Genomic DNA, 26,987 nt, shown 5'->3' on the forward strand with positions numbered 1-26,987 from the left:
ATCTAGACACTGTTCAATTAGTTTTCCTCTTTGATCGATGTTGTTGTTACCCCATAGAGTGTGATGCCCATTTAAGTCTCCCAGAATGAGGAAAGGTGTTAGGAGTTGAGCTATAAGATTGTTGAGATCATTTTGTTGGAAGGTATAGCTTGGTGGGATGTATAAGGAGCAGACTGTCATATGGATGACAGCAGCTACACGGATTGCTATTGCCTCGAGGGGGGGGAGTTCAGTAAGACCTGTTTGGTAAGAATATGTGGGTTTGTTAAAATAACTACACCACCATGTGCAATATTCTGATTGGTTCTGTCTTTTCTAATAATGTTATAACGAGACAGTTTTGGTGTATTTTGGGGTTTTAAATACATCTCTTGAAGGCAGAGACATATTGGTGAGTATTTACAGGAAAGATTGTATAGGTCATCGATACTGGCACGGAATCCACGACAATTCCACTGTATTATTCTGTTCATTATTTATCTCTTTTTAGACTTTCTAAGCGTTTTCAGGTTGCTGAGGTTTTCTGTTTTTCACTTTTGTTTTTATCTTTTTTTGGGAAGGAAGGCCTTTCGGTGTCCATGTCTTCTTCAACAAAAATTTGAAGGATAGGGTCATCTGCTGATTTTTCTTTAGTGTCCATTTTTTGTTGGTGACTAGAAGTTAATATATGTTTTTCTTTGAGTCCTTGATCCAGAGTGTGGAGATTTTCTTGTAGTATGGAAATTGGTGTATTGACTGCTTGGGTTTGAGTTGCACTGTACAAGGATTTTACGTAATTCGAGAAAGACTCTTTTGGGGGTACTGTTAGTTCAGTTTGCAATGCGGTTGATTGGAATTTTTTGGTGGCTTGGGCATACGTAGGTCTGTTTGCATGAGTTGGTGGTGAGATGATTCTTTTTGCTTCTTGGTAAGAAACATTATGTTCGGTTTTATATTTCTGGATAAGTTTCTCACTTTTCCAGCGCTCACGCTTCGCTGTTTCTATTATATAGCGTAGTATTGACATTTAATTAATTTAATTTTTTAATCTTATTAATTTAAAATAGCATGCCCCAAACTAGAGCAGCAAAGCAACAGACACAAAGTGGCAGGAGTGCTGTGACTTGGGGGAGAACTGAGGGGGTCGACTCTCCAATGCATCACAGCCTAAAAAAATGCGCAACTTGTGAAATGTTTGCCGAACTCTCTGGATCGGAACATGATATTGCCATGGGGGATGTCTTTGTGTGTGCACGATGTAAGGAGTGTAAGGAAATCAGGCGACAACTCAGCGTTGTTATGGGCCTATATGAGACTTTGAAGGACAGGGTGGATGCCCTTGAAAGATCTAAATTGAGGGGCCCATCAAGCTCTCAGCTGCCCACATCAACGCCAGAGCTTGCACTTGGTCATCACGCAACACAGCGGCAACCCTCAAGGCAGAATGCGCTGGTCCCAAAGGAACTAGTTGTTGTAGGTGACTCTTGTCAGGGAAACGGGGAACATATTGTGCAAAAATGATAGATGTAACAGGACCAGGGTATGTCTGCCAGGGGCAAAGATTGATGACGTTGTAGGGCAGATATCATCCTTTAAGGGCACAAAGGGTAATATTGTTATACACGTTGGCATTAACGATATTAAGAGTAGGAGACCGGCAGAATTACTTAACAAGTACAGGTCACTGTTGAACAAAAGCCAAGAATTAGGGTTGAACTTGAAAGTGTCTACAATTCTGCCCACACACGATAGGAGGGAGTATATGATGAGAGCCTTGTCGATCAATTCAGCCCAGGAAAGATTGTGCAAGGCTCAAGGGGTAGAATTTTTTTTAGCCTGGTCTGTACTTGTTAACAGGAGAGACTGCTTCTACAGGGATGGGATACACTTAAATAGACAGGGTGCAAGAATATTTGCTGATGCTATCAAGGCAGTGTTAGGTGGGTCGGAAAACTGATAGCTTGGGGGGATACAAGGACTAATAGTTTAACAGTAGCCGTAGGCAGAAGTGAAGGTGATTCTTGCACAACTTCTATTAGAATAAGTAGCGACCTGGAGCGAGGGGTGTTGGGGGTTTCAGGGACGGATGGCAGTCATCCTGAAATAGGTGGGTATATGGGATGTGTTAGGGTAACTAGGAATAGGAGCATGTATACTTGCATGTATACCAATGCTAGAAGTATAGTAAATCAATTTGATGAATTTGAAGTGTTGGTCAAGACATCAAAGGCGGATATTGTTGGGATAGCAGAGACGTGGTGTCACACAGATATAAGGAATGCAGAACTGGAATTTGGGGAGTACAATGTGTACAGAAAGGATAGAAAGGGAGGAGGTGTTATGGTGTTAATTAAGAAAAACATAAAATCAAAAGAAGTGCACCCAGTTGATATAGATGAACAGTGCACTGTTGAGTCAGTTTGGTGTGACATAAGCACTGCGAAAGCTAAAATAAGAGTAGGAGTGTGTTATAGGCCTAATGACTCGAATGAGTACAATGAACAATTATACAGAGAAATAGAGTGGGCCAGTAAATCAGAATGTCTTATAATGGGGGATTTTAACTTCCCAGATATTGACTGGAACTTGTGCATTGGTCACTCACACACTAGTCAGACTTTTGTGGATTTATTGGATGATTGTTTTCTGCAGCAGCATGTTCGAGAGGCAACCAGAGAGAGTAATACTCTTGATCTGGTTATCAGCAGTGATCACTCGTGTATTAAGAATTTGCAGATAAAGGAACCACTATGTGGCAGTGATCATAGTGTACTGATGTGGGATTTACTTAAAGATATAATTACCATCAAGGGTAAAGGAAAGGGTTTTTGCTTCTGTAAAGGTGAGTACAGTGGTCTCAGAAAGTTTTTAAATTCTGTACAGTGGGATAAACTGACGATGTTACCAACAGTAAATTCTAAGTGGGAAGCATTCAAGGAATTAATCGTGGAAGCTACTAAAAGTTTCATACCTATTAAGAAATATTGTTCAAGGTTTAGGCCTAAATGGTTATCAAATGAACCTAATTAGACTCGTAACAGAGAAGAAAAATGCATGGGATGCATATAAATTATCAAGCGACTCAGAAGCCTACGGCAGATATAAGCTAGTCTGTAATCAGGTCAGAAAGGAGGTTAGGCAGGCGAAAGCAGATTATGAGAAATCCTTGGTAAAAGATGCTAAGAAAAACAGCAAGGATTTCTTTACTTATATAAACTCTAAAAGGAAGGGGATGAATCTGATTGGTCCACTTGATATCGATGGATCGACTGTTGATGTTATGTTTGTTATTTGGTTTTTAGGAGCATTAGCAACTAAGGCCATATTGCTCCGGGATATGCGGTGGTCATTCCCTGACCTTTCCGCATTCTCTGTATTTGGTGGTGACGGGCTCGAACCCCGGTCTAATCAAGAAGCGTGTGCTATGCACTGCTGCTCCTTCCCACCTGGCTACGGAGGCGCCGCATCGACTGTTGATGATCCTGCCCATATAGCAAACAAACTGAATGAGTATTTTGCATCTATATTCACACACAATGAGTTATTAGGGTTTGGAAATGACAGAAGGTTATCAAATTGTAGCAGGATACTTAATGATTTTGTAATAACTGAGAGCAAAGTGGAGGAGAAATTGTTGAAGTTAAACATAAGAAAAGCACCTGGGGTGGATGGGATCTATCCAGTTATATTAAAGGAGGTGGCAAAGCAACTAAGAAAACCCTTGGCCATAATTATGAGAGCATCCTTGGACTCAGAGGAGGTTCCCACGGACTGGAGATGTGCAAATGTATCCCCAGTTCACAAAGGGGGGATCGAAGGGTGACACGAGTAATTACAGACCAGTTAGTTTAACTTCTGTTCTGGTTAAAATAATGGAGTCGCTGGTTAAAGATGCATTGCAGGATCATCTAGACAAGACTGCAGCAATAATTCAGACACAGCATGGGTTTGTTAAGGGAAAGTCTTGTCTGACAAATTTCATAGGATATTATGATGTGGTTACAAAGGAACTGGATGCAAAAAATCATTTTGATATCATCTATTTGGATTTCAGAAAAGCTTTTGACACTGTTGCACATGAAAGACTATTGTACAAATTGGAGCAGAATGGTATTAAGGGTAAGTTGCTACAATGGATAAAAGGATGGTTAAGTGGGAGAAGACCGAGGGCGGTGGTAATCAATGGGTGCTGCTCGTCGTGGACTAATGTTATTAGTGGAGTCCCACAGGGTTCGGTGTTGGGTCCACTGTTGTTTTGTATATTTATCATTGATATTGATGAAGGTATATCAGGCTTAATGTCGAAGTTTTCAGATGCTACAAAGGTTAGCAGGGTTGTTAATGGCAGTGTGCTACTGCAACAGGATCTAGATAATTTGGGCAGATGGGCTAAGAAGTGGCAACTGAAGTTTAACCTTGACAAATGCAAAGTACTGCATATGGGTAGAAGTAACCCCAGAAAAACGTACCAACTGTGTGGTACTACACTTAAGGTGGTAGAAAATGAAAAGTGAGCAATGCAGACAGGCTGCCAGGGCAGGTCATGGGGTTTTTTATGATGATGTATAGGAATTTTGCTAGCAGGGAAAAGGAGGTGATTATCCCTCTGTACAAAGGCAATGGTCAGGCCACGCCTTGAGTACTGCGTACAGGTCTGGAGGCCTCATTTTAGGAAGGATGTAGATTTACTTGAGCGTGTACAGAGAAGGGCAACAAGATTGGTAAGGGGAATGAAGGGATCCTCTTACCAAGAGAGGCTTAAGTTCTGCAAATTGCAGTGGCAGGAGACTAGGCACCTGCGCAGTGATCTGATTGAGGTATATAAGGCCTTGAATGGGTTGAGCACGCTGAATTCTGATGGGATCCTTCCACTTGTTCAGATTACGAACCTAAGGGGGCATAAATTCAAATTAAGAAAAGACAGATGTAGAATAGATGTGCGGAAATTTGCCTTTAGCCAGCGGGTGGTTAATTGCTGGAACAAACTTCCATCTGTCGTGGAAGTTGATAGGTTGAATAAATTTAAGGAGGAACTGGACAGGCATTTGGAGGGAATGATGTGATTTTTTTTTTTTTTGGCTGATGCTGCATAAGCTCATACACATGCTTTCTTGCATCACATGCCACTACTACTACATGTTCTAGTATAAGCGGGATGATCTTTTTTGCAGTTTGAATATACTGATTGAGGAGCATTACAGTTTTCGCAATCATGTTCAACTGAACCATGCTTTGCGCAAATACAGGTTCCCTGGCAAGCTGTCTGGGAATGTCCATACTTCTGACATCGGAAACACCGTAGCGGGTTTGGGACATATGGTCTGACATTACATACCAGATATCCGGTCTTAATTGATGATGGACGATTCGGTGTATTAAAGGTCAAGATCAGATTGCGGGTAGGGATCAGATTGCCATCTTTTCTGGTGGATACTAACCCTTTTCTTCGCTTGGATCACTAGGTGGCACCGCTCTTGCCTCCACGTGGTGGGGCTGGTAACCTGGGAGAAAAAGACAATCGCCCGGGGCCAAACTAAAAGTAAAAGAGGGATTAAAGAAAGGTGGCTTTCCTTTCTAGGTTATAATATTTGAATATATCTATTTAATTATAATATTCAGGAGTTATCGGACTTTTGAAACTCAGAAGGAACATATTTACAGTTAAGCGTACTAGATAATCACTCTGGAAAGGCGCTGTGGTCACTTAATATCGCTTGGCACTTGGGGCCAAGCGATAAAAATGTCCCTGTAAACAGTGACATTTTTATCACTGTTTACTTGAAACCAGTTAATATATGCGTTCACTGATCACTGAATTATGGCCACTGCATTTGTAATGAACTGTGCCACATAGCTTTCAGTATAAAAAGCCAAACGGCTATGTACGTTAGAGCAGTGCGCACCCTCTCCTCACCATTGATCATCAGTGAGGGTGAATGCTGTAATGTTAACAACATACTGGTTGGCACTGGAGAACTGGATATAAGTCTGCTGGTCGGATGAATCCAAATATCTGGTGCAACACACTGACAGATGTCGATGGGTGTGGCACGAGTCCATCGACCATCCTGCACGGTGCCTACTATCCAGGCTCATGACAGTGGTTGCTTAATATGGGAAATGTTTTTCTGGCAAGAACTTGGACTCCTGGTACATATGGACCAACGTTTTACTGGTCAGGTCTACCAGCAGCTCTTAGGAGAACATGTGCACTCTGTCATGCTTTTTTTCTCAGATAGAAATGGGATTTTCCGAGATGATAATGTGATAAGTCACTGGACCCTCCCTATGCACAAGTTGTTCAAGGAACATAGTGAATATATCACCCATCTTGATTGGCCTCCAAATTTGCCAGACTTTAATACAATTAAACACCTGTGGAAAGTTTTGGAATGGGAAGTGAGGGATATGGACACACAACCACCATCTCTTCTGATACTGTGAAGAGCCTTGCAAGCAGCATGGCTGCAGATGCACATGGACATCAGTAGAGTCAGTGCCTGGGTGAACAGTGGCAATTACTTGGTGAATAACAACACCAAATTAAATTATATGCTTGGTGGGGTTGAATTAAAAACAGTAGAGGAAGAAAGGGATCTGGGAGTTATAATAAGGGCAAATATGAAGTTTTCTGACCAGTATGAACAGGACCAGAAAGCCAATGATGTCCTGTTGATGATTTATCAAACATTATCCTGTAGAGATATCTATGTCATAGTCCCACTATACAAGGCAACTGTAAGACCACATTTGGAATGCTGTTGAAGTAGGGAGACCTCATCTGAAAAAAAGACATCGAGCTTCTTGAAAGGGTCCAAAGACAGGCAACACACATGGTGAGATTGGCAAAAGGGTGATCATATATAATAATAAGTTTCTTTATTAGTTAAATGGGGAAAGACTCCTATTATGTGGGCTACAGAGCTTGGCAGGCCAGGCACCTCAGAAGTGACCTGATTGAGGTTTATAAGGCTCTGAGAGGGGTTAGTAAAATGAATGGAGGCAGAATTTTCACTATTATAGAGAATTCCAGAACGCAGGGGAGGAGTTTTAGATTGGATTGTAGGAAGTTTTCTTTTAGCCAGAGAGTCACTGATTGCCGGAACAGATAGTTAAGGCTGACAGTTTGAATAAATTCAGAGGTCAGCTGGATAGTTACCTATGCAAGGAGGGAAGCAAATAATTTGTATTTTCTTTTCTACTCATTTTTTTTTTCTGGCCAATACAGTAAAAGCCTGTGGTTTCCTTGCACTATATAATTATTACTATTATCCATGTGAAAGGTGACCTAATGCAGTATTATTAGGTGGGTGATCATAATTTAGTGGTGTGTGTGTACAGTAAGACCCTTGTATCTGCGGGGATATGACCTCCGTGAATGGCCGAAACCACGGATATAAACGAACACCTGCCGACCTCATATATATAACGTAATTTTCTTGTACATACATACGTATAATAAAGTTTAATTGATAAATTAAACACACAGTAAGACATTACCAACATTAAATATGGTAATAATAGATCGAGTTTACTACCAGTTTATAACAGATTCCACTAGCAGAAATGCAACTGAAAATTGTTTTTACTGTTTTATGGTAGTGACCTCCAGAAATGTGCTTTAGTAAAATGTGAGCTAGTGAGGTGTTAATAGTGTCTCTGCCTTTACAGTGTTGTTTATTCAGTTGCTACACGCACGCAGCTTTGTTTATGTGTATCTAGCGTGCCTCCTCATTTTGTAATTATGCTTTATTCCCTAAAAATGAGTAAAATACTTTAACCCTATTTTTCCCATAGGGCCTGTTATTTATATTGTAAAAGGATTTCTAGGAACAATTATCATGCTATACAAGGACTGACTGTACTCACTTGGTGGGTGGTTTGAAATTTATGAACCATTTATTTTTTTATTTTCTGGAATTTTCGAAATTTTTTCATTTTTTTTCTGTGGTTAAGGTAACTGAATCAGCAGATACCAAATCAGTGGATATGGGGGACACACACCTGTGCATACATATATATAGAAAACATTTTATATTTTGCTTCTAAATTTATCACATTTCCTTTATTCTATCCATTTTCCACTATGTACTCATACACTGTGATTGAAGAGATGATACATCAGAAATAATACATCTTTTATCAAATATATAAATAATAATAATAAAGGAGAGAAGTAAACAAAGTATCTAACTTACCACAGAGAAATACATTGTCACCTGAATAGAAATCACTGAAACAAATGCAATGAAATACATTCAACAAATTTTGAAACAATGGTTATAAAAAAGCTCGAGAGTAACCAGAGTATCTGAATATGCAAAGTAATATGAAATTATATTAAACAAAGTTTCATATTATTTTGCATAAAAACTAATATGCTTCAAATAGTTCTCAAACTAGATAGAAAGTAACAGAAATACTAGATAACAAACATGCAAGAAATATTTCATAACAGAATGAGTGTGATTCCTACATTTGAGAATTAAATAACAAATGCTATAACTCTAGGAAAACAATAAAAAAAAATTCAAAACCACACCAACTAAAATTTTGCTTATATTTAGGAAGGTACAGAAAATCACAAATTGATTTTATCTTCAACAATTAACACTGGCACCTTATTTTTGAGTTAGACCTCACAGGTATAGCTCTATTACTGCAAAGTTAAAGGAGAGTTATTACTGCTCTTGTGGAAGATTATCACTTAATTATTAGATTTCTGCTAATATTTAGAATATAAGTGGTTTTGGCAATTATAAAAATTGAGATATGAAAATCTGACTAGTTTAAAGTATCAGAGAAGGCAAATCTATTTCACTGTAATTCACCATGGAAACCACAGGTGGAGGAGATAAACTAACTAATAGTTCTTTCCATGTGTCCTCATAATTCCTAGTGGCATATGGAAAGAACCTCCCTTCATTTTCTTTTCTACACAGTATAAAATAACTCAGACAGCTAAGTTTTCTTGTTCCAAATGCAACAATCAAGTTGAAGTAAAAGAAGTTAGAGTTGAAGAAGCTTTACCTTCTTCAACTCCAACCTTCTCACTGCACACACTACTGGTTAATTCATAAGAATAATTTACACAAAAACCAAAACGCCTTATGAAAAATGGTGGAGAAAAAATGGCTACTTGAAAACTAATAGCTGCACAAGGTAATTTTGATTGTTGCATGCGAGTTGTATAATTTAACACAGAAACCAAGGGAAAAACTTTTTTTTTTTAAAGGTATTGTGAGTTACAATAACTTTCATGTAAAGAGTCTGATTTAAGTGAAAAAAGAGCTATAAAAAGTATACATGTGTGCTGAGGGTTAAACTGACTCCATGCATATGCCAACAGGTTCATATGAATATTTATTTATTATATGTTTGTTTTATTTTCGTGTGCTTGGTTTTTCTTTTTTCTTCCTTTGTATTTATCCTTATAATCATGATTTTATGTTCATTACTTTCTGTATTTGTTCTGTTGGTTAATGACCACTTAGGTGTGCTTAATGCTCTCTCTCTCTCTCTCTCTCTCTCTCTCTCTCTCTCTCTCTCTCTCTCTCTCGCTCTCTCTCTCTCTCTATGGTGGGTTAGAAAGTCATTATAAATTCAAGTCCTTCCACCAATTTATGGCCTTCTCTTCTTTTCTACACAAGAGGATGATAAAAACAACAACAATTTAAAGGAATTAGAATACAACAGTATATTTCCAATTTATTTTAATATAGAATTTATGTCCACATTCAGGAAGGGAAGCTAGCGAAATAACCATTACACACACATCTGTTAGAACATATCACAGAAACTAACACCAACAACTGGAACACATATGCAAAGACTGCATATACTGCTGTTTCAGCATAAAATCTTTGTTTTTCATAATTACTTGCATCTCTTGAGTTCCTGTACCATTAAGTTACTCAATATCAAGGATAAATCAGAATTTTCAAAATGAAAACAAAAATATTATAGTATTATTTCCATGAAATAATATGATAAATACTCATTTCTTTAATTCTTTATGACAAAGTGCAGTCTCACATTCTGATTGTTTAAACAAAGATAATAATATAGATGAAGAATGGTTATCAGAAACACAAAATATTTCTGAAATTGAAATTACAGCAAAAATTATTGGGAAAATTTCAACTAGAAATCTATATCTTACAGCTTTAGCACATTGAAAAATTAACAATTCAGAAGGGTAATAAAAATGTTTCTCCTTTCTGATTCATATCAGTCATGTAATAATGCATACTCAAACTTTTAATTCATAACAAGGGTACCATTTTTATTACTTTCTCTGTGTGTGTTTGTGTGACCCTTGCCTTCAATTTATGTAAGCATGTGTATTAATATGTATTCAATATAAATTAAAAAAAATTTCAGCTATATGAAAGTTAGCAACAGGTTGCTTTAATATTCATAATTGAATGTAATAAGCTACCTTATTTTTATTTTACAGTTATGAGGATAAATATAAACATCTACTCCATATATTTTCAATAAAACAGCAATGGATTCCACATCTATGGAGAAATACTTATACATATGATTTTTAAATTATGATATTTTGATAAATAAAACTATATATTTTTAAAACTTATTCTGGAAATTGAGATTCAAAAATATGCTGATTCTAGTTTTAAATAAATAAATAAACTTGACTGAGCAGTCTTTTTGTACAAAACAATACAAATAAATTATGCTCACATAATGTGTATTGCATAGGCAAGGAACTATATTTCATTTCATTTTAATGTAAAGAATACAGTCTTTAATGATTATAAAATGAAACATACACATGTGCAACCATAAACACACACACGCATGTGTGAAAGCATGAACACACATGCATCACATGCACGCACAGACACACACACACAGTCATAAACACATTTCATAGAATGATATATATATCTTTGAATGAAATAACAAAAGTGGGTAAAAGTTAAAATTAGAGCTCAATATATTATCAACAATGCCAATAATTAGACTATGATTTAGTGATATGCTAAATCAAAGAGGAAAAAAAAAAAGTGCATGTGGTGTATTATGCTACAGTTTTAAATAAATGCAGGCCACATAAACTGCTTTTGTCCCTTAACCCAAGGGAACCAATACATATATATTCTCTTTAAACCTTACGGAAAGGCTATATCAAAAATAAGTCTTTCCTTGTTTGTGGATGTACAGGTTTTGAGCTACATTCATTGCACAAAAATGCTACTTCATTAATATGGTCCCAATTAAATTATCACCCAAACCATAAGCAAAAATCATTTAGATACATTATATATAAAATATATATAATGTATGTACATATATAAAATTAGTGCATATAGAATATAGACTAGTTGCTCTGTAAATACAGGCCCATAAGGCACTCTCCCTCAAAACACTTAAGTACCAGTAAACACAAAATTTAACATAATCACTTATGAAGTAATTTTGCAATGTTATTTACAATGCATTCAACTTGTACATGTTAATTTTTTTTTGCAAATAAATGGTAATATTTTCTGAAAATAGGAAAATGGTATTTTCATATTTTCTCCAAAATAGAAATAAAGTTTGTCATTTCTTTATACACTACACAAACTGAAAACCAATGCCCCCCCATCCCCATCTACAAGTCAAATTGGAATGTAAGAAATTCTACTTTACATATGTACTTTCTATTTCTTAATCTTATAGTCATAAATTGCCATTTTGGCACACTAATGACATACCTAAGGCACTGAAGTATAACTAAATCAGAATGGCAAATCTTCAGACATAGTTATACAGTTGTATACTGTACAATTACACAGGTGCCCTAAAACTATAATGAATCCTACCATTTTCTGACATTATTCCTGTATGAACTGGAGAGAGAGAGAGAGAGAGAGAGAGAGAGAAATTATAAAAATAAATAAATAAATAAAGATAAACATGGAATTCTGTACATTTATTACTGGCTGTTTTTATAATTTCAACTTAAATAAGTATACAAATTAGCCATAGCAAAGAAGCAACTTCACGTAATCAGTTAAATTCTTATCAGTTTTATGTCGCATTAGGAATAAATTGAACATATACATATATATTTTTTTAAGAAGTTGCCTTACATTGAATGCTAATGGAAAAGACAGTATTTCAGTACTGGTAATATGCAGATACTAATAATTAAAAGCTTATGAAAATGAACTTCAGTCAAAACTGTATTTTGATGTGATCTCTCCCACTCCCCCCGCATGCACACACGCACGCACACACATACACACAAATTTAATCTGATTTATTAGCATCTTAAAGAAATAAAAATTTCTTCATAAATTTCTTTTTCAAGATAGCATGTAACATTTTCAATGCACTTTTATACATTTATTTAAAGGCATATACTTAAAATATTCATGAAATTGAAACTTCCAATGACCATGGCTTTAAATGGAAGACAAACAAATTACAGTTAATTCCTGAATTGTTTCATATTTAGAGATACAGATATTTTGTACTAATGGCTTTGTTTGCATGAATAATGAGGTTTCTATGAAAACCATTCAGAAAAATAGAGCTAATATATTTCCTGTTTGACAAGCAAGGAAATAGACAAGAGAAGTGTGAAGTATACATCACACATATTTACATATGTTAAGGCACAGTAGTTTGAAGATATATTTAAAAATAGAATTTAAACAAAAAATTGTTAATGAATTTATGAAGCAAAATCTAGAAGCATTCAAAAAAAAAAAAAAAAAAAAACACCCTCTATATGACTTTCTATATATAAATTGAAAACACTTTTTATAATACTGCATTTTTTAAAAGATATTAAAATTGGCACAGTGTCTGTTCTAATTACCTAAAATAAGTTATCTGAAAAAGTTATATGAAAAATTTTTTTGGCTGTGAAACAAATTTAATTAATTAAAATAAAATAAATAAATAAATAATTCATACAGGAGTAAAATAAAATTATTTAAGATAATATCACTGAATCTTCATCATGGGCAAGTGTAGCAATGCAGAAGATCAGTCCTTGTCATTTATATATCAGATAAATTGTGAATTAAGAATGTTTAGCTATTATATATGTGAAACACTAATTGTATCGTAGCAAAGAATATTAATGCTATTCTAGAAATGTATTCTCTCATTTTTAATGCCCCTATGAGCTGATGCACTCCACATTTCTGTGCATATCCCCCCCTCCATATTTCTCTGAATTTTTATTATGGATGAAAATTCTGAAGTATTCATCTGTTACAACCTTTAATCTGGTTTGATGAATTAAAATAAAGGAACTTTCAATTCTCAATTAAGAAATAAACAACTATTTTATTACTAAAAATGAATAACAAAATATAAATGTTTTCATGGGACCTGCTGAGAGCTTTTAGATATGAGCACACCACAAGTCTATCTAATGCTGATAGGAGTCAAATGATTTTAAGATAATCAAAAGAAAACCGGAAAAGAAATTGTTGCATTGAAAGTAAACAAGGCATCAGGGTTGATAAAACCTATCCAATTATATTAAACAAAAAAGCAAAACAGGTAATGAAACCATTAGCTATAATAATAATAACAAAAAGCACATAATGATTTCACCTAGGATTCAGGAACGGTCTTCCCCATTCACAAAAGTGGTTCATAGAGGGAAGTGAGTGATTACATATCTGTAAGGTTTATTTCTGTGCCAGAGAAAATTACGGCATCAAATGCAAGATTATATTAATAGGAATGGAGCTATAAAGCAATGCATCACGAATTTGTTAAGAGAGGATCATGCCTGACCATAGCTACTATGAGGTTTCACTAAGGAACTGGACTGAAAGAATAATTTTGATATCACAAATTTTTCCATTGATGGCAAAGCACAAGCAACATCATTCAAGATCTATTGTATCCATCAGTAAGACCCATTACTGTTGCTAAAAAAATGGGATATGAATGACTTGTTGAAGTAGTTACCACAATTCAGCATGATTATTACAAAATGCAACTATTAGAAGTGACTGACATGAACGAGAACATTGTTTAAAAACAGGATCCCATAACAAAAATCCAAGTGGATTAACCGTTGGATTTTTGTTTGTTTGAATAGAAAAATGTTTTCGTTAGTTTAAAAAAATTATATTGTTCAATTTAAAAATAACATTGGAGTTAAGTCTTTTTTTGTTCTTGTTGTTCAACCATTATTTCAGTAGGCAATATACCACAAAAATTTCATATTTTTTAACTATGATTTTGTTTGATTTTGTATGATTTTGTAATATCTTTAAATCTATGGTAATATAAATTCAACCTATTTTGAAGTAACATAACATTAAATTAAGTGTTACAAAACCAGAAACTTTAAATGGGATTTCATCTTTAGGACTTAATTCTTTTGTTTCAATCTCAGCAGAGTTAATCACATTATCATCTGAAAGCCCCAAAATAGACAGTTTTATGAGGTTAATAAAGGAATGGACTGATGTGCACAAATTATACATCTCAGCAAAGAAATCTATTATGGTGAATGGAACACCAAGTGATAGAAGATATGCAACAATTTATTCAAAGGATATTCAAATTCCATATGCTTCAAAGGTAAAAATACTTAGGAACAATGATAGATGAAAAGTTAACCTATTTAGAACATGAAATATATTCAGGAAAAAAATAAATAATAAATAAAAAAGTCTTTTTGCAAAGCTAAGAAGAATCTGCTTGGGGATGTAAGGCTACACATGTTCTTTTAAAACATCATTTAACACAACACAGAAATCTGTCTTATCATCAACTGTAAAGGATTTTTGTACTATATCAAATGAATCATTATTACTTTAATATAAGATACTTTATATTAACACAAGATATTACCATTGCAGGTATTGTGTAGATTAAAAAAAAAAAACATCAGAATATTGTAAAAAGAAAAATATCAGAAGAGTTGTTAGGAAAAGATTCACCTCTCTCACATGATGAAAAGTGAGAAGAGGAAAAATATAGTTGGGGTAGAGTGCATGGCAGTACCTCAGAGAATGGTCATATTACATTCAGATTTCTCCCAGAAATATCTTTCAATAGGTAGTACAGGAACTTCCCAACTTACATAATACTCAACTTATGGAAATTGGATTTTAAGTAAGTTTTTTGCCTGCCGGTGCAAACATAAAAAAATCATGGAAATGTATTTTGCATCCTGCAGGAATAAATGGAGGTAACTTGAAAATATCGTAATGTGAACTCGATAACACATTGTTTTTTTTTTTTTTTTTATGTAACTCGTTCCAAGTCCTTGGAAGTTGAAAATTTCACTATATTACTAAGCTTTAAAATATATATCTTTATAACTAAAATGTATCTCTCAAAAACGTCATATTTATAATGGAAATTGCACTACCCTTTCATCGTTATCATATGTTCCTGTTATAAGAATCAATTTTGAATGCCTTTGTGATATTTTTCTAAAGCACGTTTCTGGAGGTCACAACCATAAAACAATAAAAACAATTTGCACTTTCTGGTTTATTGGGCTTTTCTGTTAGTGCATCTAATTATAAATGGGTAGCAAACTATCTTATTGCATTTGCGATAATACCGATAACTGCAATTGTGTGGGTTTTTACGTTATTATGGTGAAATTTCATTTCACCATAATTTTTAGAAACTTCTCTTCATTTATGTACAAAGGGTACTAGGAAAGTTTTGCAATATGACGCAACAATGAATCACAGGAAGCTGCTTGTTGCTGCATGTTGAGACATGTTCATATGTGCATAGTAGCCGCCGCGCCAAGTCGATGGGCTCAGTTATTCATTAGTAGTGAGAGTGTAAAGTGCTTGCGATGGCATCGTGGTCACGAAATGAGATAAGGACAGTTTTGCGGAATAATTTCGTGCGTGGTTTAACCATAGACCAGTGCTTAGAAGAAATGACTCTTGCACTAGATGATGATTGTCCACATCGTACAACGATATTCAGGTGGTATAGAGAATTCCAAAGGGGAAATTTCACTCTGGAGGATTCTGAGAGGCCGGGAAGGCCACAAACGTCAGTTACGGAGGAAAACGTTACTGCTGTGAGGAAAATGCTTGACGAAAACAGGCGAGTGACCTACCAACAGATAGAGGATACTTTGGGCCTAAATACACCAGCAATTTGTTCGATTCTGCAAGATCATTTGCACGTGAAGAAACTTTGTTCTCTCTGGGTGCCACATCAACTGACTGAAGAGCAGATGACACGACGTGTGACTTGGTGCCGGGAGATGTTAAAAAAGTTTGATAAGGGACAATCTCGGTATGTGAACAACATCGTGACAGGTGACGAGACTTGGCTGTACTATTACGATCTGCCGACCAAGGCTCAAAACAAAGTTTGGGTCTTTGATGATGACGACACACCCGTAATTGTCAGAAAATCCCGATCTGTAAAGAAGAAAATGATAGCTGTATTTTTCAAATCGAGTGGAATTGTGGAACGTGTCGTTTTGGACACGCAGAAGACAGTCACAGCTAAGTGGTATACTGAACAATGCCTGCCTAAAGTCATTGGATCTATGAAGAACCTGCGGCCAAAGTCAAGAATGGACACCTGGTACCTCCATCACGAAAATGCTCCAGCTCACCGCGCCAAAGCCTGCACCGAATATTTGACCACGACAGGACTGAAACTTCTCGAGCACCCTCCCTAAAGTCCAGACCTTGCTCCCTGCGACTTTGCACTGTTCCCGCATGTGAAAATGAAGCTAAAAGGGAGGCGGTTTTCCAGTGATGAGGACCTTCTACGGGCTTGGGACAACGAGTGTGCTTTACTCCCTAGTGAAACTTGGCAGAACTGGTTTAAAGATTGGTTTCGGAGGATGGAGAGGTGTATTGAATGTAGAGGAAATTACTTTGAAAAAATTAAATAAACAAAGCTGTATTGCAAAACTTTCCTAGTACCCTTTGTATTACAATGATGAAGGGAAAGCAACCAACAAAAAAGTGCAAGTGATGGTAGTGCCAGGAAACAAAACAAAACTGATTTAGAAATGAAGATGAAAATGATCAAGTACGAAGCAGGACAAAGTTTGTCATCTACTGCAAGGGAATTAGGTCTCGCTACTTCAATAGTGAATACTATTTTAAAGGATAGTGCATGTATAAAAGAACATGTTAAAGGATCAATGCACATAAGATCAACAGTGATCACAAAACAGTGTTTGGGTGCTATATCGAAGATGGAACAGCTGTTAATAATATGGATGGAAAATCAGATTTGGAAGCGAGTGCCCTTGAGTTATATGACTATTCAAGCAAAAGCAATAAGTATTTATAAAGATATTAAGGATACGTATGGCAAACCCCAACCCAAGTTCGTGGGAAGCAATGGGTGGTTTAATAGGTTCAAGCATTGCGCTGGTTTCCAAAATGTTAAAAAGTTTGCAGTGAAGTCGCCAGTGCCAATTCTGCAGCTGCAGAGAAATTCTGTGATGTGTCGGAAAAGATTATTGATGAAGGTGGCTATTCAATGCATCAAATTTTTTTGATGCATTGAATAGCCGCCTTCATCAATAATTTTTAACGTTGATGAGACTGCTCTGTATTGGAAAAAAAAAAGCCGGTTCGAACATACATTGCCAAAGAGGAAAATATAATGGCAAGTTTCAAGGTGTCAAAAGACAGGGCCACGCTCTTGCTTGGGGCTAATGCAGTGGGAAATTACAGATTAAAACCATGCTTATGTACCATTCTGGAAATCCTCGTGCATTTAAGGGCATCAATAAAGCCACCCTACCCATGCATTTCCGATCGAACCAGAGAGCATGGATAACAATATCTCTCTTTGAGGATTGGTTTAAATACTGCTTCATTCCCGAGGTTGAAAAATATTGTAAAGAGAATGACGTTTCTTTCAAGATTTTGATTCTATTAGATAATGCTCCTGCACATTCTATGCATCTAGATGATTCCAATTCGAATATGAGAGTCATATTTCTACCTCTAAACACGACTTCACTCATCCAACCTTTGGATCAGGGTGTTATTTCAATTTAAAAGCATACTATAACCCCAGGGGTTATAGTATGCTTTTAAATTGAAATTTAAAAGTTAACAGAGGGTTGAATGATATGCTTGCTTGCTACAAATAAATCTATGATGAAAAGAAAAAAGCCACCATCCATTAATATGTTCTTTCATAAGGTTGAGCAGCTGACCCCTTCTAAATTTCCACAGCCCTCAACCTCTGCAGTGACATACTTATCAGCTGAAGACATCGATTCTGGCAACGATGCTCGAGAGGTAAAACTTACTGATGTTATACCTGTCTCCTCTTTTTTTGTAATTTTATAATTTAAAAATTTTTTTTAAATTGCACACTTTTGTAATTTTTCCTGTGCATGAGATAAAAAATTGAATAAATACAATAAATAATTCTATTTACATGTTTGTCGAACATTTCTTTTTTGATTCAAGCATATTTGTGAGTGCTGTGCAAGCATGTGGGAAATTCCGACTTACATAAAATCCAACTTATGTAGCATTCCGCAGAACGCAACCCTTACATAAGTCGGGGAGTTCCTGTATATAGGAAATAATAGGCACTTTTAACAGGAATTATATGAACTTGATTTGTTTAACTCTGGACAGTGTAATACACGTGGAGAAGATGAAGACTCACATGTATTGTGGGGAAATTATTATGAAGGCCTGAGAAGTACTTTCTAATGAGAACGTATATAGTTCTTGTACAACCTTGTTAAATTCAAACAGGTTTAGGCTTCTTGCAGAATATACTACTAAGTTAATAAGGAAAAGTCAGATAAATTCAGAGGATAAGAGTATAGTTGAAATTGACCTCATTCGTTTTGAATAGTAACCTTTGTGGATCCTAATGGGCTAGATAACCAAATGTGTTTTTAGTTTGCTCATATTTTAAGTTCATAAGTTATATGCTTGCTAATTTAATTTGTTTCTTTTCTTGTTTGTAGTGAAGCAAATGGAGGATGTCAAAATGGATGACGAGAGAGAGATGGCTTATCTTATACAGCTAAAACAAAAGCACAGTTAAAAAATAACTGGTGAAAAGAGTTAATAATTGGGCTGAAGAGCTCTTCTCATCTGAATGCAGAAAAGAAAATAATACAGGTCCCTTTTAGTCTGAAATGGTGAAAGCATAGACAATCCATGCAAAATTGTTATTGCTGAATTTTACATACATTTTTTACAAATAAAAAAAAGCATTGTGGAATGGGGGAAGGATAACAGTGAAGCAGAGTCAGATTTCTCTAGTGATATAATAATATCTGAGAACCACCCATCAGAAAAACTGCTGAGTCTGAGATAAGGTAAGATTCTTAGGACGGATAGGGTATATCTGGTTATACCATTGAGAATGAGATCATCAGTAGATTCTGGGTTGATTCCTTTGAAGTGGGAAAGTGCAATTTTCTACTCATTCATAAGAACAGAGCTAAGGTGGAGATGAATAACTGTACACCAGTGAGTTTGACTATAGTGATAGATAAGATAACGGAATCAGGGCAGAATATGATTCTTTATGTGCTAATGTAAAAATACTAACATTTAACATTTAATTTAAACAATTAAAATTTATAAGCTTGAAATATGTATTAAAATTGACAAAGAGATGATACTCTTTGTACTTTGGTTCAAATGATATTAAAAGTAGGAGATATGAGGGTTTACTTTACAAATACTGGGGCAATGTTGGCAAAATTCTGTAAATCTCTACCAGACAAAAAAGGAGGTAGTATGTGATGAGAGCCTTATCAATCAATTCAGCTCTGGAGAGACTGCGTAAGGCTCATAGGGGTAGAAAATTTTTCATCACAGCTTCTGCACGTTAACAGGCAAGACTGTTTTTATAGAGATGGGACTCCAATACTATATTTTGCACTTTTAAAGTTTTACTATCTATTTATAAATAGATTAAGGTTATGGTGTTCTGTAAAATGGCAAATGCTGTTTGAAGTCTATGATATGGAGGGGGGAAGTGTAAGTGCTCACTTACATTTATTGCTTCACTGTATATCACAACTTATGCAGAAAGAAATATGATATTATTCCACAATAAAAACAATTCCTAAACAATTTATAAGGAATTTGTACCAAAAGAGGTATACAGTACTATCCATGAAACAGTGTTTTAGAAAATAAACCCTTCATGTTTACATAAAAATGATTAGTCTATTAATTTTATCAAATTATATACAACATTTTGTGTATTCAAGAATCATGCAGTATTATAAAAAGTGACTGTACAGTAAAGCTTCATCACACATCACAAAACAGAGCCATACATTTAGAATATGGTGCATATATAAGTGACAACAGAGCTATCATCCAGCATTTTACAAAACATGGCAGCAGCATACAGTTACAGCTTTATCCAAATACAGGATATGTTTCTATTTTTCTAGTCATGTTTTAATTAAGGTAAAGAAAGACTAAACTGATAAAGTCTCATGCCAAAATCTTGGTACTTCTTCATTCTAGTATGGATATGCTTCAACGTGTTTGAATTTCCACTTACATGATAATGATCTATATTTTAATCTACTGTACCTATACAAAAGAAAGCAAAATATGTAATTATGATTTTTTCCTATAAGTTCAACTATCATCAAAACTAAACTTAAAATAATATTTTTAATACAATAAGGAAGAAATTCTACTTATATATTTCTGGAAGGCGGGAACTCATATCAAATATTATGAGAAAGTCATGCGGGAATGTGCAATTAATTCTATGAATACGTAATACATAACATTTAACTCCACTTTAGTGAGCTGAAATTGTTAGATTAGATACCAAACTACACCTCCTCCCCATATAATTTAGTTGTTAAAACTAACAAAAGTGAAATTAGTCCCACAGATAATCACAACAACTAGTACAGTCCTGCTCTATCTCAACTATGTTTCAATACCTACTTTGGAGATCATAATCAAGTTTAAAATAAAAAAGGAAATCAATTGATAATATCAAAATGGTAAAATAATGCGAGACTAATTGTTACAAGAAATGAATTCTTGTGTATGTATTTTTCTGTAACTCAAATTGAGATAAATTCTAAAATGTGGATATTAAAAAAGAAAATTCCTACCTGTTCAATGAACCAGCACATCCTATGAAACACCACCCCCCTTCAATGCTTCTAAACTTGTGAGCATTTATTTGGCCTAATATCAGAATGTGTGATTGGTTGAAGCATTAATCTTAACTTAAGGATTTACTTGTGACCATCAAAACCAATTGTAACTAAGACTGCTAGTACAGTGGATTTCGGTTATTTAGACCACTGGTTAATCAGGGCAGCTGTTTATTTGGGACAAATCTTAAAGAACAGAACCTAATCGAGAAAACAACTAGGGACAACGTGTCGTTTAAATGGGGCAGGAGACTGCAGCACCCAGTTGTTAATTAAATCGACAATGGCTGTAAACTGCAAAGAGGCATGCACTTCAAATCCACAATGGTTATGGGCATTTCAGTGATAAGATGGTGACATAGACAATTCAGTCGGGGTGCACTTATTTTGGCACCCTTTGTGCTTCTTGCCCCCACTTCTTTAAGTGGCAGTGTAGCGATTATCTCCACTAGCAAAACAACCATTTAATTTTGCCAGGCCATTTTTTCTTATGATAATAACATTCCCAGGCTCGACATCTGTCAAAGATTTCCCATTTCTAGAATTGTCGTGAGCTTGATAAGTCATTGCCCTGAGAAGATTTAAGCAAGTTTACTGATACAGTACTGTAATGGAATTCATTTATACTTCTGGGGGGAGGGTTGTAATTCTCACAAAGGGAGAAACCACCACGTAATTTCCAAAGGGGGTGGGGGAAAAAAGGGCAAGCTGGTTGTTAAAAATTTACCAACACACCCCCTGTCCCCAGCCCTTCTAGTTGTTGTACATAAATGAACTCGTCTCATTCTCTTTGCCTTCTCAGAGTGTACAGTCTCTAATTAGCACCAGTTGCGTGCACTTGTGTTATCAGTAATACTGAGCCAATGCCGAATTAAAAAGTGTAGAGATTTTTCAGTGCTGTGATTTTTGATAATTTTTTTTTTAATTTTATAAAATTTGTCAATGACAATCTTTGTTGTGAGGATGCAATAGTTAAAAGCATTCTATCAAAACACCAAGACGAGGAATCAGAAGGCAAGGAAAGTGATGAAGTTTACACATCTGAACTTGAACAAGTGATTACACAGGATGCCAGGAAATTCACTGAAATGTTACGATGATACTTCATGCAAGAAGGCAATGAAGGCAGTCCATTATCTGCACTAGATTGTGCTGATTTTGTTCGCTCACAGTCAATTAAAAGAACACGGCAGGGTACACTGCATAAATTCCTTTGTCAACAACAATTAGAAATTAAAAGTTGAAGGGCAACTACGTGCATGTTTGTTATATAAATTAAAATTTTAAATATCAAATATTTTTCTCTAATTTGTTGTGCATTTTGCTTTAATAAGATTAGGTAAAGGACTTTAAGGACACCATATGTATCCTTGGACAGGTCATTAATGATGTTGAGATTGACGATGAGCAAAATTGGAAAGTTCTGCATGAAGAATATTTAAATATTAAATGTTTAATTCTAATTTATTCTGAAATTTATTTAAATAATTTGTTGCTCAGTGAAATGGTAGTTTACCTTATTTTTATCTTTATAACTATTTATGTGAAACTTCGCATAATTGGAGCAGCTGCTTAATCGGGTCAAAATGCACTAGTCCCAATGTGTCCCAATTAACCAGAATCCACTTATTTGAATTTAAGGGAATAGGTTTTACAGATCTGTTACAGAGTTGGTATATCATCATCATTTGCCATTTTCAATTCATTGCAGGACAAAGGCTTCTCTAGCAACTTTCCAGTTCTTTCTGTTTTGTGCAATGGCTATCCATTTACTACCCACAAACTCTTCAATTTCATCTGTCCACCTCCATTGTTATCTTCCAGGTTTTCTTTTAGCTCCTCTTGAGTACCATTCTGTTATTTTCCTAGTCTGTCTGTCATGATGTCTTCGAGCTATGTGTCCTGCCTAAGTCCATTTCAGTTCTTTAGTTTTGATAAGAATGTCCTTTACTTGAGTTTGCTGCCTAATCCATGAGTTTCTCTTCTTATCTAACAGTCTGATTCCCAATATAATTCATTCCATTCTTTGCTGTGTAGTTCTCAGCTTCTCTTCCATTCTTTTGGCAAGTGCCTAAGTTTCACTTGCATAAATCATGGTGGGAGTATACATTGGTTCATTATTTTACGTTTTAGACAAACTGGGATATTACTCCTCAGTATGTGACTATATTTCCTGAATGCTATCCATCTGAAATTTATCCTTCTCTTAACTACCAGGCATTTATCATTGTTACAGCTAATGACTCTTCCAAGATAAGTATATAAATGCACCTTTTCAATTTTTACTCCTTCAATGACTATTACACTTTCTGTGGGATACTTGTTCATTATTATTATTATTGTTATTATTATTAGCTATATGGTGCAAGGAAACCTGAGGCTTATGCTGCACCAGCTAAAAAAAAAAATTCCTGAACCACCCTGAGAGAGAGAGAGAGAGAGAGACAAACAAAAGGGAATCACCAAGAAAAAGAAGAATGATGATATCCAGCTAAGGACCCTGGGTGTGCCATGCCCATACTCACCAGATGTGAACCTGTGGGGTGATAAAAAGCACTCCCCAGCCATCATTACTTTTTGTTTTACCATATTCATCTTTAGTCCAAAATCCTTACTAACTCTGGTTAACTGATTAAGGTTTTCCTCTAATTCGTTGGGATCATGGCTTATGATCACAATGTCATCTGCAAATCGTAAATGGTTTAGCATTAGCATTAGTAGAGGCATATGATGCAAGAAAGCAAGCTTATGCAGCATCAGCCAAAAAAAAACAAAAAAAAAAAAAATTCCATTTCACCCCTCCGTTTGTTCGAAATACCTGTCCAGCTGAGCCTTAAATTTATTTAGGCTATCAACTTCCACAACAAGGGATGAAAGTCTGTTCCACCAGTCAACTATCTGCTGGCTAAAGGCAAATTTCCGCACATCTATCCTACATCTGTCTTTCCTTAATTTGAATTTATGCCCTCTCAGGTGATTATTCTGAGCAAGAGGAAGAATCCCATCAGCACTGAGCATGATCAAACCATTCAAAGCTTTATACACCTCTATCAGATCACCTCGCCAGTGCCTAATCTCCAGACACTGTAAATTTGCAAAACTTAAGCCTTTCTTCATAAGAGCAACCCTTTGTTCCATTCACTAATCTTGTTGCCCTTCTCTGCACTCGTTCCAGCAGCTCTACATCCTTCTTGAAATGAGGCCTCCAGACCTGTATACAGTACTCAAAGTGTGGCCTGACCATTGCCTTATACAAGGGGATAATCACCTCCTTATCCCTGCTAGAAAAATTCCTGTATATCATTGACAAGACACCATGGGCTACTCTTGCAGCCTGTCTGCACTACTCAGAGAACTTCATATCTGCCTGCACAACTACCCCCAGGTCCTTTTCATTCTCTACCACTGTCAGTGTAGTACCACAGAGTTGATACGCTGCTCTGTGGTTGCTTTCCCATATGTAGTACTTTATATTTGTCAATGTTAAACTTCATTTGCCACCTCTCAGCCCATCTGCTCAACCTTTCCAGATCCTGCTACAGCAGCAGCATAGCATCAATAGTGTCCTTAACAACCCTGCCAACCTTTGTATATCCTGCAAACTTGAACATTGAGCTTGATACCATCATCAATATTATTTATAAATACAGAAAACAATAATGGGCCCAACACTGAACCCTGAGGGACTCCACTAATAACATTAGTCCACGATGAGCAGTGTCCATTGATTACCACTCTCTGTCTTCTCCCCCTCAACCACCCCTTTATCCATAGCAGCAATTTGCCTCCAATGCCACACTGCTCCAATTTGTGCAGCCATCTTCCATGTGCAATAGTATCAAAAGCCTTTCTAAAATCCAAATATATGATATCAAAGTTATTCCCTGCACCCAGTTCCTTTGTAACCACATCATGGTATCCAATCAAATTGGTCAGGCAAGACTTTCCCTTAACAAAACCATGCTGTTTCCGAGCTATAACTGAAGTCTTGTCTAGATGATCCTGCAGTGCTTCTTTAACCAGTGCCTCCATTAATTTGCCTGGAACAGAACTTAAACTAACAGGTATAATTACTTGTGTCACCCTTTGATCCTCCTCTGTGAATTGGGGTCACATTTTTACATCTCCAGTCTGAGGGTACCTCCCCTGAGTCCAAGGAAGCTTTCATAATTATGGCTAAGGGTTTGCTTACTTCCTTTGCTGCCTCCTTTAATATAACTGAATAGATCCCATTCACCCTGGGTGCCTTTTTAAGTTTATCTTCAACAATTTCTCCTCCATTTTCCTCTCAGTTATTACAAAATCATCTAGATCACTGCCAGAGTTTAATTCACCTCTGGCATTCCCCTCCCTGAATAACTCCTCATGTGTGAATGTTGATGCAAAATATTCATTTAGTTTGTTAGCTACCTGAGCAGGATCATTAACAGTTGAACTGTCGATATCAAGTGGACCAATCTGATTCATCCCCTTCCTTCTAGAGTTTACATAAGTAAAGAACTCTTTGCTATTTTTCTTTGCATCCCTTGCCAAAGATTTCTCATTATCTGCCTTTGCCTGCCTAACCTCCTTTGTAACTTGGTTACAGATCAACTTGTATCTATCATAGGCTTCTGTGTCACGTGTTAATTTATATGTATCCCATGCATTTTTCTTCTCTGCCATATGCCTCATTAGTTCATCTGACATCCATTTTGGCCTAAACCTTGAACAATATTTCTTAGTCGGTATGTAAAGCCTAGTAGCTTCGAAGATAAGTTCTTTGAATGCTTCCCATTTTGAATTTGTTGTCGGTAACATCATCAGTTGGTCCCACTATATAGAATTTAAATACTGTCTCAGACCATCGTAGTCACTTTTTCGAAAGCAATAACCCTTCCTTTACCCCTGATCGTAGATAACTCTTTGAGTAAATCCCACTTGAGCACACTGTGATCACTGCCACCTAGTGGTTGCCTCCCAAACATGCTGATATAGAAAACAATCATCCAATAAATTCACAAAAGCCTTGCTAGTGTGTGAGTGACCAACCCACAAATTCCAGTCAATATCTGGGAAATTAAAATCCCCCATCATAAGACTTTCTAATTTACTCTCCCACTCTATTTCCCTGTACATTTTCTTATTATACTCATCAGAATCATTTGGCCTATAGCACTCTACTACTGTCAATTTCCCAATGGTTATATTACTCCAAACTGGCTCGACACTGCACTGTCCAGCGATGTCGACTGGCTTCCTTCCTTGGATTTTGTGTTTCTTAACTAATAACATAATCCCTCCTCCCTTCCTATCCTTTCTGTACACATTGGACTCCCCAAATTCCAGTTCTGCATTCCTTATATCTGTGTGACACTACGTCTCTGATATCCCAACAATGTCTGCTTTGATGCTTTGAACAATACCTCAAATTCATCAAATTTATTTACCAAACTGCTAGCATTGGTGTACACATAAGTATACATGTACTTGTTCCTATTTTTAGCTACCCTAACACAACCCATGTGTTTACTTGTACCGCAATGACTCCCAGCAGTCTCTGAAATATCCTACATCTTGTTTTCCAGGCTTCTGCTCATTCCAATAGAAGCAGTGCAAGAATCACTTTCACCTCTGCTAGTGGCTACTGTTAATCTATTAGTCCTTGTATCTACCCAAGCTAGCAGTTTTCTGACCCACCTAACACTGCCTCGATAGCATCAGCAAATATTCTTGCACCCTTTCTATTTAAGTGTATCCCATCCCTGTAGAAACAGTCTCTCCGGTTAACAAGTACAGACCAGGCTGAAAAAAATTCTACCCCTTGAGCCTTGCACAATCTTTCCAGGGCCGAATTGATTGACAAGGCTCTCATCATATACTCCCTCCTATTGTGTCTGGGCAG

General features: G+C 36.1%; 1 protein-coding gene across 1 annotated transcript in view; it reads right to left on the reverse strand.

The window, feature by feature from the left end:
• Window positions 1-20,429: 20,429 nt before the first annotated feature.
• Window positions 20,430-26,987, reverse strand: part of LOC150084515 (cyclic AMP-responsive element-binding protein 3-like protein 2) — a 91,786-nt gene continuing 85,228 nt past the window's right edge. Inside the window, exon 6 of the mRNA XM_090375267.1 lies at window positions 20,430-20,516. The gene's annotated coding sequence lies outside the window, so the exon portion shown is untranslated. The remainder of the gene's footprint in view (window positions 20,517-26,987) is intronic.

The sequence above is a fragment of the Mastigoproctus giganteus genome, chromosome 6, assembly GCF_048544385.1.
Source record: "Mastigoproctus giganteus isolate SK-2022 chromosome 6, ASM4854438v1, whole genome shotgun sequence".
Lineage (NCBI taxonomy): Eukaryota > Metazoa > Arthropoda > Arachnida > Uropygi > Thelyphonidae > Mastigoproctus > Mastigoproctus giganteus.